The sequence below is a fragment of the Ovis canadensis genome, chromosome 10 (assembly GCF_042477335.2).
Source record: "Ovis canadensis isolate MfBH-ARS-UI-01 breed Bighorn chromosome 10, ARS-UI_OviCan_v2, whole genome shotgun sequence".
NCBI lineage: Eukaryota > Metazoa > Chordata > Mammalia > Artiodactyla > Bovidae > Ovis > Ovis canadensis.
Window position 1 is genome coordinate 83,565,256 of NC_091254.1, and position 15,792 is coordinate 83,581,047.

The 15,792-nt window shown below is 43.6% G+C and overlaps 1 protein-coding gene across 1 annotated transcript in view; it reads left to right on the plus strand.

The window, feature by feature from the left end:
* The window catches only part of GPC6 (glypican 6), a 1,229,455-nt gene that overhangs the window by 1,156,179 nt on the left and 57,484 nt on the right, over positions 1-15,792 (plus strand). The gene's annotated exons all lie outside the window — the stretch shown is intronic.

Consider the following 15,792-nt stretch of genomic DNA (forward strand, 5'->3'; position numbering starts at 1 on the left):
GCTGGAAAAACCTCCCCAGACTTGGGCTCCTGAAACGGGATGCTCCCCTGATGATAACTCATATTTCTAAATGTAATTTTTTTCCTCCCCTATTTCTTTTGGGTCCCCTCTCTCATCCTAGTTGGGCTTCTATTTCTTCCAGTAGGCATCTGGGAGGCCAAGAAATTAGTAGTTAGGGGCCCTAAGAAGGCTCCTGAGGGCAGCTAGATTGAGTTGAAGTGTAGCAATTAGCTATTGCCTAATTCCATCCAAATGGTGTTTTAAGATTTGCAACAGTGATAAAAAGTGAGAGTTCTAAGTGGAGAAAAAAAAAAAGAAAAAGAGCAAGAGAAAGATACTAGCAGTCTTGGGTGGAACAGATTGTTTCAATTATATTCTTGCTGTTTCATTTTGCAAGTTTTTAATCAAACTGGAAGATGTGAAGTCTTTGCATAATCTCCCTGTATACAGGTTTTCTTGCCAGTGGATTCCCTCCAGCGTGAGGCTGGCTCAGCTGTTGATCCCTGGCGTGGGAATCCCCCAAAGGGGCTCATTCTGCAGAGCAGAACTTGAAATGTGCGCTTGAAAGATGGATGATGCCTTGATAGAAATGGTGATGCCCTTTTGTTCAGTCATTCTAAGTGGATTCTTTTTCCCAAAGCTTTCTTCAATACGCTGGCATTTATATATGTATATATATGTAAAATTGGTTTGGTGGTTCTGACTGAACTGAGCAGCTAATGAGTTTGGCTGTGAGTGAATTTGATGTCAGGAGATTGCAAGAGATGTAACAGATGTGAAGATCTCTGTTTACAAGAAAGATACTTTTCTCTCTAACCACGACATGTGAGTTCTGAGAGAGGTTAACAGTCTCTTTTCTCTGTGTGTTTACATGAAGTTTCTGGAAATCATTGGGAGGATTCAGTACATGACAAGATTTTCCCAGGGGCAATAGATGAGGGATTTAGGGATGAAATTGGCCTGTGCATCAGGGATGGAAAAGGATTCCAAGCTCTTCATATGCTTTATGAATTAATATCTGTATGTATTACCCTCTCAATATAGCACTGAGCCAGGAAGTCTTATGTGCCATTGAAGTTAGCTGTGAAACACCCAAGTCTTGCTTAAATTGGGGCAGTATTTTTGGCTTCCCAGGTGGTGCAGTGGTAAAGAATCAGCCTGTTAATACAGGAAATGTAACTGATGCTGGTTCAATCCCTTGGTCAGGAAAATCCCCTGGAGAAGGGAATGGAAACCCACTCCAGTATTCTTTCCTGCAAAATTCCATGGACAGAGGAGCCTGCTGGTCTACAGTTCATGGAGTCGCAAAGAGTGGGACATGACTGGGCACACACACAGCACACCATATTTTTTCTACTTTACTTATAACCTTGAAGTTTTAAGTATCATAGTTTCTTTTTTTTTTTTTTCTTTTGCTTTTTTCCAGATTTTGCATTAGATACTGGCATAGCCATCAATCTCACTTGAGGCTAATTGCATCTTATTGTCAACATTTGAGTGTACGAGCCCTGAGCTCTCATCCTGCGCTTTGGAATCACTCCTAAAAACTGCAGCCTGAGAGATTTGTGGGTTCTCCCCTCTTGTCAAACTAGAATAAACCCCATTTTAGAGTCTAGACAGTTCCTGTCCCTTCCTAGGAAGCACCAGAGGGAAGCCAGTAAAGTGGCCTCCATTCCTAGTGTGTATCCTCCTGAGAAGTATGTCAGTTGCTCAGTACTGTCTGACTCTTTGTGATGCCATGGACTGAAGCCCACCATACTTGTCTGTCCATGGGATTTCCCAGGCAAGTCTGTCCATGGGATTTCCCAGGCAAGAATTCTGGAGTGGGTTGCCATTCCCTTATCCAGGGGATCTTCCCGACCCAGGAATCAAACCCAGGTCTCCTGCAGTGCAGGCAGATTCTTTACCATTGGCTAAAAACAAAACATGACATGTGGAAGGTGTTTAGCAGATTACAATGCACCTTCCTTCATCTCTGCAGGAACCCAATGAAGAAGATATAAGCATACCTCGGGGAGGTAGGCTGCCCATTCAAATCCTCTGACTCCAAATAAACACCATTCTTTTTTCACTGCAACACACATCCCACGTGCAGACCAGGAAATGAAGATCGGGAGAGAAGCAGGGTCCTAATGTGGGTTTAGTAAACCTGTGTAACCACAGAGAGGGAGGAAGAGAAGTGCCTGGGTGATAGCAAAGGAGGGTGACTATACAGGAAGCAGAGAAGTCGAGAGAAGAGTCATTTTTAAAGGATGGAATCTCAACTTTGAGTCAGGTCCCTTAGAGACCTCAGAGCTGCTCGCTTTTTTCCCAGCACTCCCCACAGTGCCTTGATCAAGACTGGGAAAGATGTGTTGAAAGCAAAAAAGTAGTGGGTATCTCCTCTATTTTCCTTGACTTTGCTTTTACCACGTACAAGAGAATAAGTTTGTTCTGCTCTGCTGGCCAGAGAAGGTGGTGGCAACCCACTCCAGTGTTCTTGCCTGGAGAATCCTATGGATGGAGGAGCCTGGTGGGCTGCTGTCCATGGGGTCGCACAGAGTCGGACACGACTGAGCAACTTAGCAGCAGCAGCAGCTCCTCTGCTGGCCAATGGTCTCTGTCACGACTGCTCAGCTCTGTCCTTATGGAGGAATCAGCCATAGATCGCAAGGAAACAAATGGGCCTGGCTGTGTGCCAATCAAATTTATTTGCAAAAACAGCAGCCAACTGGAGCTCCCAGTTTGCTGGCCTCTGCCTTGGAATAACTGCCTCCAACCTTTGTTGGAATGTGATTCTACATTACAGTCACCTGGGGAACAATAGAAAGAAAAAAAAAAACAGTCCTTCCCTACAATAACCGAATCCTTCTGAAGTAGGGTCGAGGCATTAACATATATTTTTAAAGCTTCTTGTAAAATCCTAGTGGGAACACAAGATGGGGAGCCACTGTCCTTGATTCTAAAACAGTGGCTTTCAAAGTAGAGTCCCCAGGACAGATAGCAGCATCAGCACGACCTGGGAACTTGTTGGGAGTCAATTCTCAAGCCCAGCTCCAGACCTGTGTGTATGTGCTCAGGCACTCAGTCATGTCTGACTTTTTGTGAACCCATGGTCTGTAGCCCACCAGGCTCCTCTGTCCATGGGATTTCCCGGGCAGGAATACTGGAGTGGGTTGCCACTTCCTACACTAGGGGATCTTCCCGACCCAGGAGTCAAACCCATGTCTCCTGCATCTCCTGCATTGGCAGGTGGCTACTTTACCACTGTGCCACCTGGGAAGCCTACTAGATACAAAACTGAGGGGGTGAGACCTGGGATCTGTGTTAACAAGCCTTCCATGTGGTTCCACAGCACAGTCAAGTTTGAGAACCACACGTCCAGGGCCTAGAGAATAGGTATCCAGCCCCATAGCCCTCACTTCATGGGTAATTTAGATGTAATGTTCCAGACCCAGCACTAGATCTGGCATTAAAAATCCAGGTTCAAGCCCCCTTTCTGCCCTTTACTGTACTTCTCTGAGCCTCATGGTCTCCACCTTTAAGAAGGGTGATGTGCCATCTATATTGATACCTATATGGGTGCCTACAGTGGTCACATGATGAAATGTATGTGAAGGCAGTTATGAAACTGTCAAGCACCATCTTTGGTCTCCACCACTATTAAGTCTAAGATCACCGTTGACCACTTGGACTGAGGTAGAAGGATGTGCAGCTATTGTTCACGGGCTCAGTCCATGGTTCTTGGTCCAAGAGGCTGCTGTAGCCCAGAGTGCTAATGCTAAGCATAATATGGAAAGTTGTCTCATCCTTCCAACGTGGTAATCCTGATTTCCTAACTGCAGCAAAGCCATGAAGAGAGGCAAGCAGGGCCAGAGAGGAGTGCCTGAGTCACCAAGGAGGCTAAGAAGACACAATTCCAGGAAAGCAGGGAAAGCATTTAGAATTAAGGCAGATGGGGTGGGCTTAAGGTCCACAGACCCTTGTGTGATGTAGACCAAGTGGGCAATGAGTCCTCCTGGAGACATTTTTCCAGGAGTCTCCAAGTCACCCTGTTTAGTGCATCTTGACATATGTTACCTGTCAAGAAGTAGCACCAGCTACAATCACAAACATATTCAAAAATGTCTAGATACCTTCGTGAAAAACATACATAACTTGTTCCTAAGACAAACTGGAATGCTTTGGAAGAAAATATACAGTCCTGTAGGTTTGACATCTAAGGGGATATATAGGTGACATAAAATCACCCCTAAAATGTCTTTCAGAATATAATGCCCTGAAAGAAGCCGAATTGTATTTGGTGTGATTCTTGAGCTCGTAGGAGACCAAAATCAAGATACTTCTCAGCATGTCTGCTGTTTTAGACATATTTGGATTTGAACTGAATGTTTCTAAAATAAAGGCCCCTGGGGAATCAACCATCTTATATAGGATTCTAAAGTTATTATCTGAACTTTAGGGAAAATTTCCACACCAAAATCAGCACCATCTGTTAAAGCTCCCTTGTCATATCTTATTTCAAGATCCTGTGCTCTTAAACACTGTGATTTTTTTTTCTTCCTTCTTTTTTGGTTCATTGACAGCATAAAAGGTGAGGAGAGGAGGGTCAGAAAGAGGTCTGTCATTCTTTACTTGGACAGAAGGCCAGGCAGTGCTACGGAGAAGTGTTGTTTTCTTACGAAGATTACCTGTTCAGTTCTATTAGTCAAATGCCCTGAAAATGATTTTGCTGCGAAAGGCTGGGGAAAATTGGAGTCAGTTAAAATGAGCCATGAAACGTCAGAGCCACAGGTGTGGCTGGAGTCTAGGGAAGGGGGATTACCTCCTATGTCCCCCTTCTAACCTTGCTGAAATGTCCTGATCCCAGAGAATACATCTAGGCTGCTTTTCTCAGAGCAACACAACCCCTAGTACATAGATCTGTTGAAATATGAACCAAGCAGGGTGTGAACGAGCTCAAAATATGCTGATTTCCAGATGTTCCTTGATTCTCTCAAACACTGATTGCCCCCAAAGACCATCCTGAGTTGGTGGATGGCAGCAATTACTCATATTTCTTTTCTGCGATCACGGCCGTAATTTAAAAGCCCCATAGTCTTTCTCATGAGCCTATGTCTGGGTCTTGTCTAGGTCATATATTATTTCGCAGTTTGAAAATTGCAGAGTCTCGCTGGATTGGGCTGTAAAATATCTGCACACTGATGCCAGTTTTTTGATTTGTTGCTCTTCCCAGGATGGGAAAACTTTTCAGAAATCTGAATGAAGGGTTGGTGTTTTATAGAGTGACCTTCCTTGAAGGAGAGGTTGTAGAAGATCTCCTTTCTCTGCAAAAAAAATCAGAAAAACCAGAGGAGTTCATATTAACATGTTTTAGGGAAAGTAAAAGAATCCAAAGAAGTGAATTTGAGTTTATAAGAGGAAAAAAATGTATTTGTAAAACATGCTTACAACCAACATTATTATTGTGTTCTAAAATCTCAACCACCTGAGAACGGAAAAAGAAATCTGGTGTGTGAATAAGTTGGGATGGCAAATGCTAAAACTTCTGGGAGCTTCATTTGAATCTGGTTATCTGGTATCTGGGATAAATAAGGCATCAGTGAAACCCTTATGAAGGGTCTTCCACAGGTTTACGAGAGGAAGTTTAATATCTACCACCAGAAAGATGGTACCATAAGGAAAAAAGGATTTCCACATGTCTTTCTACTTCCACCCTGTTCAGAGACAAATTTGAGGCCACCCACCCACTGTCCCCTGAGCCTCTGAACTGACGCATTTCCTCCCCATTTCTTAGGAGGAGAAATGTGACAGAACTCTCCGGTTGCACAGCAAGAAGGAGAAAAGACTTTGATCTGGGTTCCTGTGACAGCTCTGACTCATACAGGAAGTGACCTTAATGTCTCAGAGTCTTCAGTGTCTCATCTGTGAGATGCAGTTAATAATGCCTGAGGAGGAGAGGTTAAGCGTTCCGTCTAAACTCACACCTGGTTGGGGCAGAATGAGGACTTGAACCTGCTGGGCTCGCAACAAAGATAGTGTTTAATCCATGGTATTAATACCTGATGAGGAGTAAATGGGCTAAGACCCAGAAAACCCTCACGACTGGGCGCAGGGCAGGAGGAGCCCTCTGTGAATAGCTGTTCCCGTTTTCTTTGCCCTTACTCCCTGCACGTCTGGCACATCCTCTGTCGACCCCAAAGCATCTGATGCATTCTGTGACCTGAGACGGCACGCAATTAAGTAGGAGCAAAGGTGATTCCTGTGCCTTTAATGCTTTCTGCCACAATTATGGCTGCTTTGTCCTTGTATTTGTTTGCCTATTGCTTCTTCCTTGCAACGGATTTCTTCTCACGCCGTATAATATTATAATCAAAGTTCTTCATTATTGATGATCATTTTAAAAAATAGAAATCATTCTTAGGTAGTCAGCTCTCCCTTTGGGGTCGGGAATTTGGAAGATAATCGCAGTCTCCTCGGGGGAAGACCTCACCTAGAGATCACCAGCGTCTGGGTGTAGCTGACACTGGAGGGTTTGTGGGAATCTACCAGCAGAAGTGGGTGACAGAGGATGAGATGGTCAGATAGCATTACTGACTCAGTGGACATGAATTAGAGCCAACTCCAGGAGATAGTGAAGGGCAGAGCCTGGCGTGCTGCCGTCCATGGGGTTGCAAAGAGTCGGACACGACTTGGCGACTGAACAGCAAGCAGCACAAAATGCAAATGAGGACAGAGAACCCACTGGCCCAGGAGCAGAGCTCACCAACACTGCTTGCTCGCCCCACCTTTGAGCAGCTCTTCCGCCTGGCCGCTCCCCTCTTCCGCAGATGATGTTCTTGAATCCACACCCCACACCAGCAGAGACGTCCTTAGATCTACCAGATGCTGTTTTTAACTACTCTTGGTCCTGTGCTTTTCTGGGCATCCATGTTCCCTAGTCTCCAAATGCCTCATGATGACATCCTTGAACCCTAACTGTACTCTAACGAAGTGGTAGGGGAAATGAGGGAGATGGCCTTTTCTATTGAGAAATAACGTGTACCTGTATCCATTTGTTTAATCCCCTTAACAAGCTTAGATTTTTTAAATATGTATTTATTATTTCGTTTTGGCTGTGCTGGGTCTTAGCTGGGCATGCTGGCTCCAGGTCTCGGTGTCAGTTTCTTGCTAATTGCCACCATGGCTCCAGAGCACACGGCCTCGGTAATCGCAGTGCACAGGCTTAGTGTCCTCGCAGCATGCAGGAACTTAGTTCCCTGACCAACAATCTAACCCTCGCCCCCTGCACTGGAAGGTGAATTTTTAACCACTGGACCACCAGGGAAGTCCCAACAAGCCTAGATATTACAGACGAAGAAGTGGAGTCACAGAGCAGCCAAAAGAAATATCACCGTTTTAGAAACTTGCAGTAAACCCATGTAAATATCGGGTCCAGCCTGGAACTGATTTCCATATCACACACTTGAGGCTGATTTTAGAACTGAGTCACGGTGGGAGACAGCTGATGTTTTGAAAATGTTTTGACCCTAATATTTAAGTGGCTAACCTTCTCTCTTGTCATTGCCCTTAGTTTAAGAGGGAGTGAGAACATAATATTCGTTTTGAAATGAGACCCTGGGCCCGAACTGTTAACCCAGCCGGCTAAATCCTGCATCACTTAATTAAATGCTGTAACCATGGGCACAGAATAGAGAAGTATTATTTTGGAGCTTTCTTTCCTGATTGCTCCCTTCCTAACATCTGCTGTCATTCACACATGGGCACGATGTGACTTATCCCCTTGATGCCTCACTTAGGGTTCCTCATAGTCAGTCAGGGCCACAGCCTAAAGAAATTTACTGCTAAGAGAAAAACAAGTTAAATGTGAATATTTTGCAACTTAGGGTCAGTATTTTATTGGGCCCCTAACAATAGGATACATGAAAGATCAAAGGATGGGAGGATAATGTTCTTTGTAGGTCAAAACAGTGAAATATAAGTGGGCGGGCATAGAGTGAAATATTACTATTACTTTTGCTCAAAACTATCTAAGAAGAACCATCTATGAGAATTAAAATCTGCATAATATCTAAGTTTGCAAATTCAAAAGTTAGAAATCATGAGACAATCTCATTTCTCCAGAGGGGGGTACCAACCCAACAGGTTAAAGGTGTCATAAAAGTAAGAGCTGGTTAAATGGTGTCGGGGGCTGAGGGTGGGGATGAGCAATAATGGGGAAAAAGTTGTGGTAATAGCAGATCTGGAATTCTGAGGAAATTAATTGTGACGTATTCACACACAGGCTGCTGGGCAATAATAGAATTTTTTTTAATATTTTACACATTTTATATGAACAAGAAGGAAGTTTAAAAATAAGGTCATTCTGTTGCTTTGATTATATTGCTGCAAATTGACCAGTGATCTGTGATTATCTTTCTTCCTGAATTTAAAGAATCAGTTGTTTAAGATATGATGAATAATCAGCTCAAATTTTACTGTTATACCAGTTATTAACATGTAATAGAAAATTTCTAGTCCTCTAAGGAGGTCACAGTTTAAAGTAAGCAATGCGTCTGTGTGTGTAAAACTCTCACATCATACCTACTGTCGATAGACCTCTCCTGACCTCTTAACTCTCAGTTTGGGGTAGTTTACTCTTTACATTGAAGAAGGGAATGGCACCCCACTCCAGTATTCTTGCCTGGAGAATCCCTTGGACAGAGAAGAGCCTGGTGGGCTACAGTCCATGGGGGTCGCAAAGAGCGACTTTCACTCACTCACTCACTCTTTGCATGGGGGACTCATAGAAGTTTTTTCCAGTAGAGCCCTGGTCTAGAAAACTCATTCAGCAAAATCTTGGAAAGGAAAAAAATGTGATTTGAAAGAGGCTCATTTGAAAGATTCCGTGTGGAATTCAGAGAAGACTTAGATGGGCCACTGGGGCGGCATTAATGAGTAAGACACATCAGGAGGGCTGGACAGAGGCAAATTAAAGAATGAGATATGGAAGTGAGATACAGGAGTCAAAGACGTGTGAGTTTTGCTCCTAAGGACATCAGGAAACCAGAAAAGAAACAGCAATCGCAGGAAAAGAAGCCAGCCTGGGATGGGGGTGATGGGGATGGTAACAGTAACAAGGAAATGAGGACATGTGAGGCTGAGATGATCTAGAAAGCATGGATGTTCAGGTCAGGGCTCAGAAGAGATGCCGGGGCTACAGGACAGAGGTATTCTCAGGCCACACACTTACAGCAGCATGGGAGAGACCATGCTGCTGCTGCTAAGTCGCTTCAGTCGTGCAGAGAGGTCTATATAGCATCAGCAGTTAGGACCTAAAGTGAAGGACAGCAGGCCAAGAGGGATGAGCAGAGAAAGTGGGGGGATCCAGGTACACACAGTGTTAGCTGAATTTGGAGGAGAAAAGCCTTCCGTGCAGGGTCCTGAGTTTTCCATCAGACAGGAGGAAGATGAGAACTGAGAGGGAGGTCAGGAGATCTTCATGGAGGTCACCCAGCTTCAGGTCTCCTTTCAGGGACCCAGGGGTCCCAGACAAGGATTTGGCTCAGCTCTTCAGTGGGCTTAGGGTCTGAGTCTAAGCCTTGGAATCTCTCAAAGGAAACTGCCCACACAGTGTCAGCATATCAACCTAGGTCAGGATTACTAAGCTACCACTGAGCATGGAGCCTGCTGGTTAGCTGTGAAACTCCTCCTAACAACATACCCATCAGTTAAGAAAAAACTTACGCCAACCCCAGGTCCCAAAGAATTTTTTTAAATAAAAAAAGTCCAAAGGAAAGTTCATGAAGCTAAATCAAGATCATTTTACTCCCACAGCTATATATCTGCAAATTAAAAGACTGAAATTCTAAAGGCATCACACAACTGTTGAAAGTTCCTCTTCCTTTAAAAAGCTATAAAATATATTCATCTGGAACACCTCCCAAGACGTGTATATACTGATATATACACATGTATACATCCCTTGCATGTGTAAATATGTAGGTCACTATGTGTATAGAGCCAAAGAGTGGTTCTGTGTAATAAAAGTCTTTTTTTACAGTGCCATTGTACTTAAATTAAACCACTCTATAAGATTTTTCTCTTCAGTTTCAATTGCAAATATTAACAGTTTAATAAATGGAGGGAAAGGAGGCTTTGGTTTCTTTTGATTCACAGTGAAAAATGAGAAAAGGATTACCAAGTGTGCAAATATTTGCTACATTTGAACATTTAATGCACGTCTATATAAAGGGTTTTAATGTACACTCCTTGCTAACATAACTAAATACTATTTAAAGAGATGTCTCTGGCCTCATTATTCATAAACATTTGGAAGTCAATGGAAAAAATGCAACACTGATTTATCTTCCTTTGTTACCTCTTGCTTCTTAGGGGATCATTTGTAAAATAAGGGGAAGAAATCCTTTCCAGAGGCACAGGTTATCATTATTTAATGGCTAAGTAAAATAATAATAGTTGTACATATAAAATATATATATAATAGCTAATATTTATTGAATGCTATCTCCAAGGCTCTTCTGAACTAATAGGCTCTTTAATTAACCAAACTGCACAAAGGAGGAAACTCATCAGAAGCCTCATTCTCAAGTCAGGCTACCAATTCGTTTGTTGCTGATGTTGTCTTGGGATTCCCAGGTGGCACTAGTGGTAAAGAACCCGCCTGCTAATGCAAGAAATTTAAGAGATGAGGGTTCGATCCCTGGGTCAGGAAGATCCCCTGGAGGAGGGCATGGCAACCCACTCCCGTATTCTTGCCTGGAGAATCTCATGGACAAAGGAGCCTTGGCTACAATCCATAGTGTCACAAAGAGCTGGACACAACTGAAGCAATTTAGCACACATACACACATACAATGTTGCTCTTAATATCATTGTCAAGGTTGTTACCATGCTGATATGTCATCAAGGTGAATCTTAAGTCTTTCTTGGATTCAGCCTGACATCTTCAAACAAAATGGCAGATTTTTTTTAAACTTCAATTGAAAGTATGTTTTATAATTTGAGCAGATGTCAAAACCGTTTGGGAAATAGGTAAAGATTATAGTGACGTGTGATTTCCTTGAATAAGGTCTCAGTTCACAGACCTGCAATTAATTAATAGTATTAATAATGAATTAGGATTGATTGTGGAAATTGTCTTATGTACCACATTATAAAACTGCTGCTGCTAAGTCGCTTCAGTCGTGTCTGACTCTGAGACCCCATAGACGGCAGCCCACCAACCTCCGCTGTCCCTGGGTTTCTCCAGGCAAGAACACTGGAGTGGGTTGCCATTTCCTTCTCCATTATAAAACTGCTGCTACTGCTAACTGCTAAGTCACTTCAGTCGTGTCCGACTCTGTGCGACCCCATGGACGCAGCCCACCAGGCTCTCCCGTCCCAGGGATTCTCCAGGCAAGAACACTGGAGTGGGTTGAGTCCAAGGTAAATAACAGTGATCTAATGTAGAAGATATCTGGGAATTAATCGCAACATATTGATTATTTTAAGAGAGTTAAAATCTTAACAGTGTTTCTCAAAGTAAGGTCTCCAGAGCTCCTACATTAGAAATACTGAAATTCTATTAAAATGCAGACTGTGGCTCCATCACAGACATTCTGAATCAAAATATGCCTAAATAAATACCCAGGTGTTCATTCTTACTCAAATCTAACAGGCACTGCCCTAAAATATGAATGAGAACTTTTAGGAATTTGCCTTTATTCCACTGCAGAAGTTGAAAATATGCTGTTTTATCGTTTAACTAAACCACTACTGTGACTTGAATTGTGTCCCCCAAAAAAGACTCATTGAATTCTCACTCCCCTCACCTGTGCATGAGATTGTAACTGGAAATAAGGTCTTTGCAGTTGAACTGAGTTAAGATGAGGTGATACTGGAGTAGGCAGGCCCTCAATTCAATAAGACTGCTGTCCTTGTAAGAAGAAGGGGATTTGGACCGAGACCCAGAGGAGACACCCACAGCGGAAGAAGGCCATGTGAAGACAGAGAGAGAGACTGGAGCAATGCCACTTTAAACTGAAGGAGTCCAAAGATGCTGGCAACAGGCAGAAGCTAGAAAAGAGAGTGGGAAAGAGGCATGCCACAGATTGTCCCTTAGAGACTCCAGCAGGAGCCAAGCCTGCAGACACCCTGAATTTAGACTCCAGGCCTCCAGACTGTGACAGAATACATTTCTGTTGCTTTAAGCCATCCAGTTATTTTACTTTGCTACAGCACCCTAGAAAACTGTTTTGCTGTTGTTCAGTCACTCAGCCGTGTCCAACGCTTTGTCACCCTAGGGACTGCAGCAGGCCAGGCTTCCCTGTCCTTCACCATCTCCCGGAGTTTGCTCAAACTCATGTCCGTTGAATCGATGATGCCGTGCAACCATCTCATCTTCTGTCGCCCTCTAATGCAAAGAGACAACTCATTGAAAAAGACCCTAATGCTGGGAAAAATTGAGGGCAGGAGGAGAAGGGGACAACGGGGGATGAGAAAACTGTAGGCACAAACCTAATAACTAGAGCGGTGGCAGGGAATTCTTCCTTCACCCATCACTTAATTGCCCCTCTTCTCTCCCTTTGTGGGTTCAGAACCTTCATCAGGGTCACCTCTGGCACCTTTGATTTCCTTATGCTTCTCCCTGAAGCCGTCTCCAGCCCTCGCATCCGCAGTCCTGGGTCCCCTCTGTCAGCTTCCCACTCAGTAAATACCTTGGAGAACAGCTGGCCTGCGTTTGGAGTTGGTTTTGCCCACCTCTCTCCCCACAGAGAGGTGAGAAATTTCCTAACTCACTGGATGGCCAATGTCACCCTGAAGTGTGAAGTTTTTAAAAATTAAACTTGAAAACATGTCTGAGAATCCCGTGCCCTGCCAGCACTGAGTAAACGTGGGCAAGGCAGAGAGAATAAAGTAACAGAGAAGTGATGCTTGTCATTTTCACCAGATTACATTTCCCCCCACTGCAGAGCACGTCTGTCACTCTGGGACCCTCCGCTTACAGGGCAGGCCGAGTCAAGGTCATTTTGCTTTTCACTGCTTCTACGGCTCTGGCACTCCTCATAAGGATTTACAGTATTTAACCCACCAGGAGAAGCCGTGAACTATAAATGGCTTCCCGTTTGCCAGGAAGCCTGCTGTTTCATAAGTGACACCAGCTATGGAGTCCCCTCTACAACTCTCTCAAATGAAAGCCTGCAGCCTCCGCTCCTGCACAAAGAAGCCCGGCCTCTCACTTCACAGGCTGATCCTTCCTTTGGCTTCAAATCAGCATGGGGTTGTTTAGCTTACTGAGTAGGGTAATCCAGATACAGGGAGGTAGGAGAAAACCCAGTGAGCCGACTCACGCTGTTCATCTGATCTGTCAGCATCCTCCATGGCCCAGACTGGGAGGGAGAAAATGAAAGTTGAAGAGCATAAAATAGGGAAAACAGAAAATTAAGAATAGGATTGGATGACTTGTGAAGCCTTCTCACATGTGTTCCAAGGGGCTGGGGGGACGCAACAGACCCTGAAGATAGAGATCTGTGAAGAAGAAGTGAATTAACTTGGAGGGAAAGTTAGTCGCTTAGTCGTGTCCAATTCTTTGTGACCCCATGGACTGTAGCCCACCAGGCTTGTCCATGGACTTCTCCAGGCAAGAATACTGGAGTGGGCTTGCCATTTCCTTCTCCAGGGGATCTTCCCGACCCAGGGATCGAACCCAGGTCTCCTGCATTGTGGGCGGACTCTACCTAACTTAGAGGACTTGTTCTTAAATGAAGCATGAAATCATTGTGACTGTGACTGAAACCTTTTCATCCTTAGAGTAGAATTGTTTTAAATAGACGGCTGGTAGTTGGTGTTCACTGATGGTGTTCTTGCATCTGTGAGCACAATATTAAAATGAAGCCCAGAGCAAAAGAGGGGGGTGGGATTCAGCAATACCAATTCTATCTTCATTTACATTTTTGATATTTTATTCATCACAGAATTTTTCTGTTCATTTTGAATTTTTAGAAATATTGCATTAAAATATGATCTATTTTGATTGCTGACTTTTGGGGTTGTCTCCTCCCTGCATTTTATACCAAAGGCAAGGGCCTTACTTGCCTTACTCTAGGCCCAGCTCAGGGTGAGCATTTCAAAATTTAAAACATGTTTTGTTAAGTGGAGAATGTCACTTTCAGGTTTTCATTTACAATGAATTTTGAAGGAAAAGTCCCTCAGAACCAGAGGAGCAGTCTCACTGACGAGCCTGAAATGAAACAAGAATCTCTACGAGGCCGTCCTGGCATCACAAGGGGATGGTTTTCAATTCACAGACTTTGCTTTTCCCAGAATCTTTGAATTTAAAAGAGTGTGCTGCAGTTATTAATGTCGGTTTGCCACTTGCTGCACAGAAAATCATCCGCAAACTTTGTGTCTCTGGTAATTATGCTCTTCGTGACAGTTCATTGCCCTTAAGTGAGTCAAGGCCGTATCTACAGAGAATATAAGAGCAATGAACTAAATCTCTCCCCAGAAATAGTCCAGCCCCCCCAACACAGAGTATTTTTTTAATATTCAGTCACTTGCAGTGTCTAGAACTGTTTCTTAACCCTTTCTTTGTCTATATGTCCTAGAGAAGGCAATGGCAACCCTCTCCAGTATTCTTGCCTGGGAAATCCCATGGGCAGAGGAGCCACGGGCGTGCAAAAGAGTCGGACACAGCTGAGCGACTAAACCCCCCACCACCTGGCTTTATAAGCAACTTATCTCCATAAGGATAAGACTTGTGCATTTGAAAAACACTCTATATGGTGGAAGCACATAGTATAAGTTCAAAATATTCTGAATTAATCCATGAGTTCACTATAAATTCCTCTGCTTTAGGTTTTCTCTTTAGGTGAATTAAATTCGTTTCCTGTTTTATCATAGATTCATAACACATTCCAAGGAATTTCCTTTTTTGGAAAGAATGTAGGTTCCTAGCAGTCAAGCAGAGCTGGGATATGAAGTCATTCTTAAATTAGCACTAATATTATTACTGCTATAAAGGAAATATATTTACTGGTCTATGTTTATAGAATCTCAGATGTTTGAAATAGATAATAAAATTCACCCTTAGTTCTTAATTTAGAATCTGCTGTTGTTAAAGACTTAGTAAACTGTCATCCTTTAACGTCTAAGAACCACCCTCAGGTCCACCTGATTCATCCTTAGACTGACCCTGAGTCATGATTCTTTTTGCTGATAATATCTACTACAAGGATGTGCTCCCTACTTTAAGAAAGCCGAGATCAAGAAATCTGATTTTGGGGGGCCAGAGGAAAAGGCATACTTGCTTTGCAAAAGGATTTAATTTAAATAGCAAGCTCCCTCTGAGTACTTAAAATACGATTCAATTTACCAAAACATTACTGATGCATAGCAGAGAACATCCTGTTCATCGACTTTTATTCAGGGCTCCTCGGCTTCTGCACTTTGAGAGACCATGCCCATTGCAAAGTCACTGTCGTTAAAGAAAAGGGTTCTAGTGCCATCTACATGCTTGATGAGAAGCACACGTGTCCAATTAAGCTGGCTATGTGTTTAGACTGGCTCGGCTCTGGGGCTCACAGGGGCCGTCTGAGAAAGCTCTCCGGCTGTCTTGAGAACATCAACCTGTCAAAACCGGCTCCTGACTGCACGGAACAGGTGCTGGTGGTTATTATTATTTAGTATTTTGCAGAAGGGCACTGGATGAGTCTCCTAGGGCTGTCAAAACAGACTCCCACAAACTGGGTGGCTTACAACAACCAAAATGTATTGAGACTCAGTTCTGGAGGCTATAAGTCTGACATGAAGAGGTCTGCAGAGCTGAGCGCT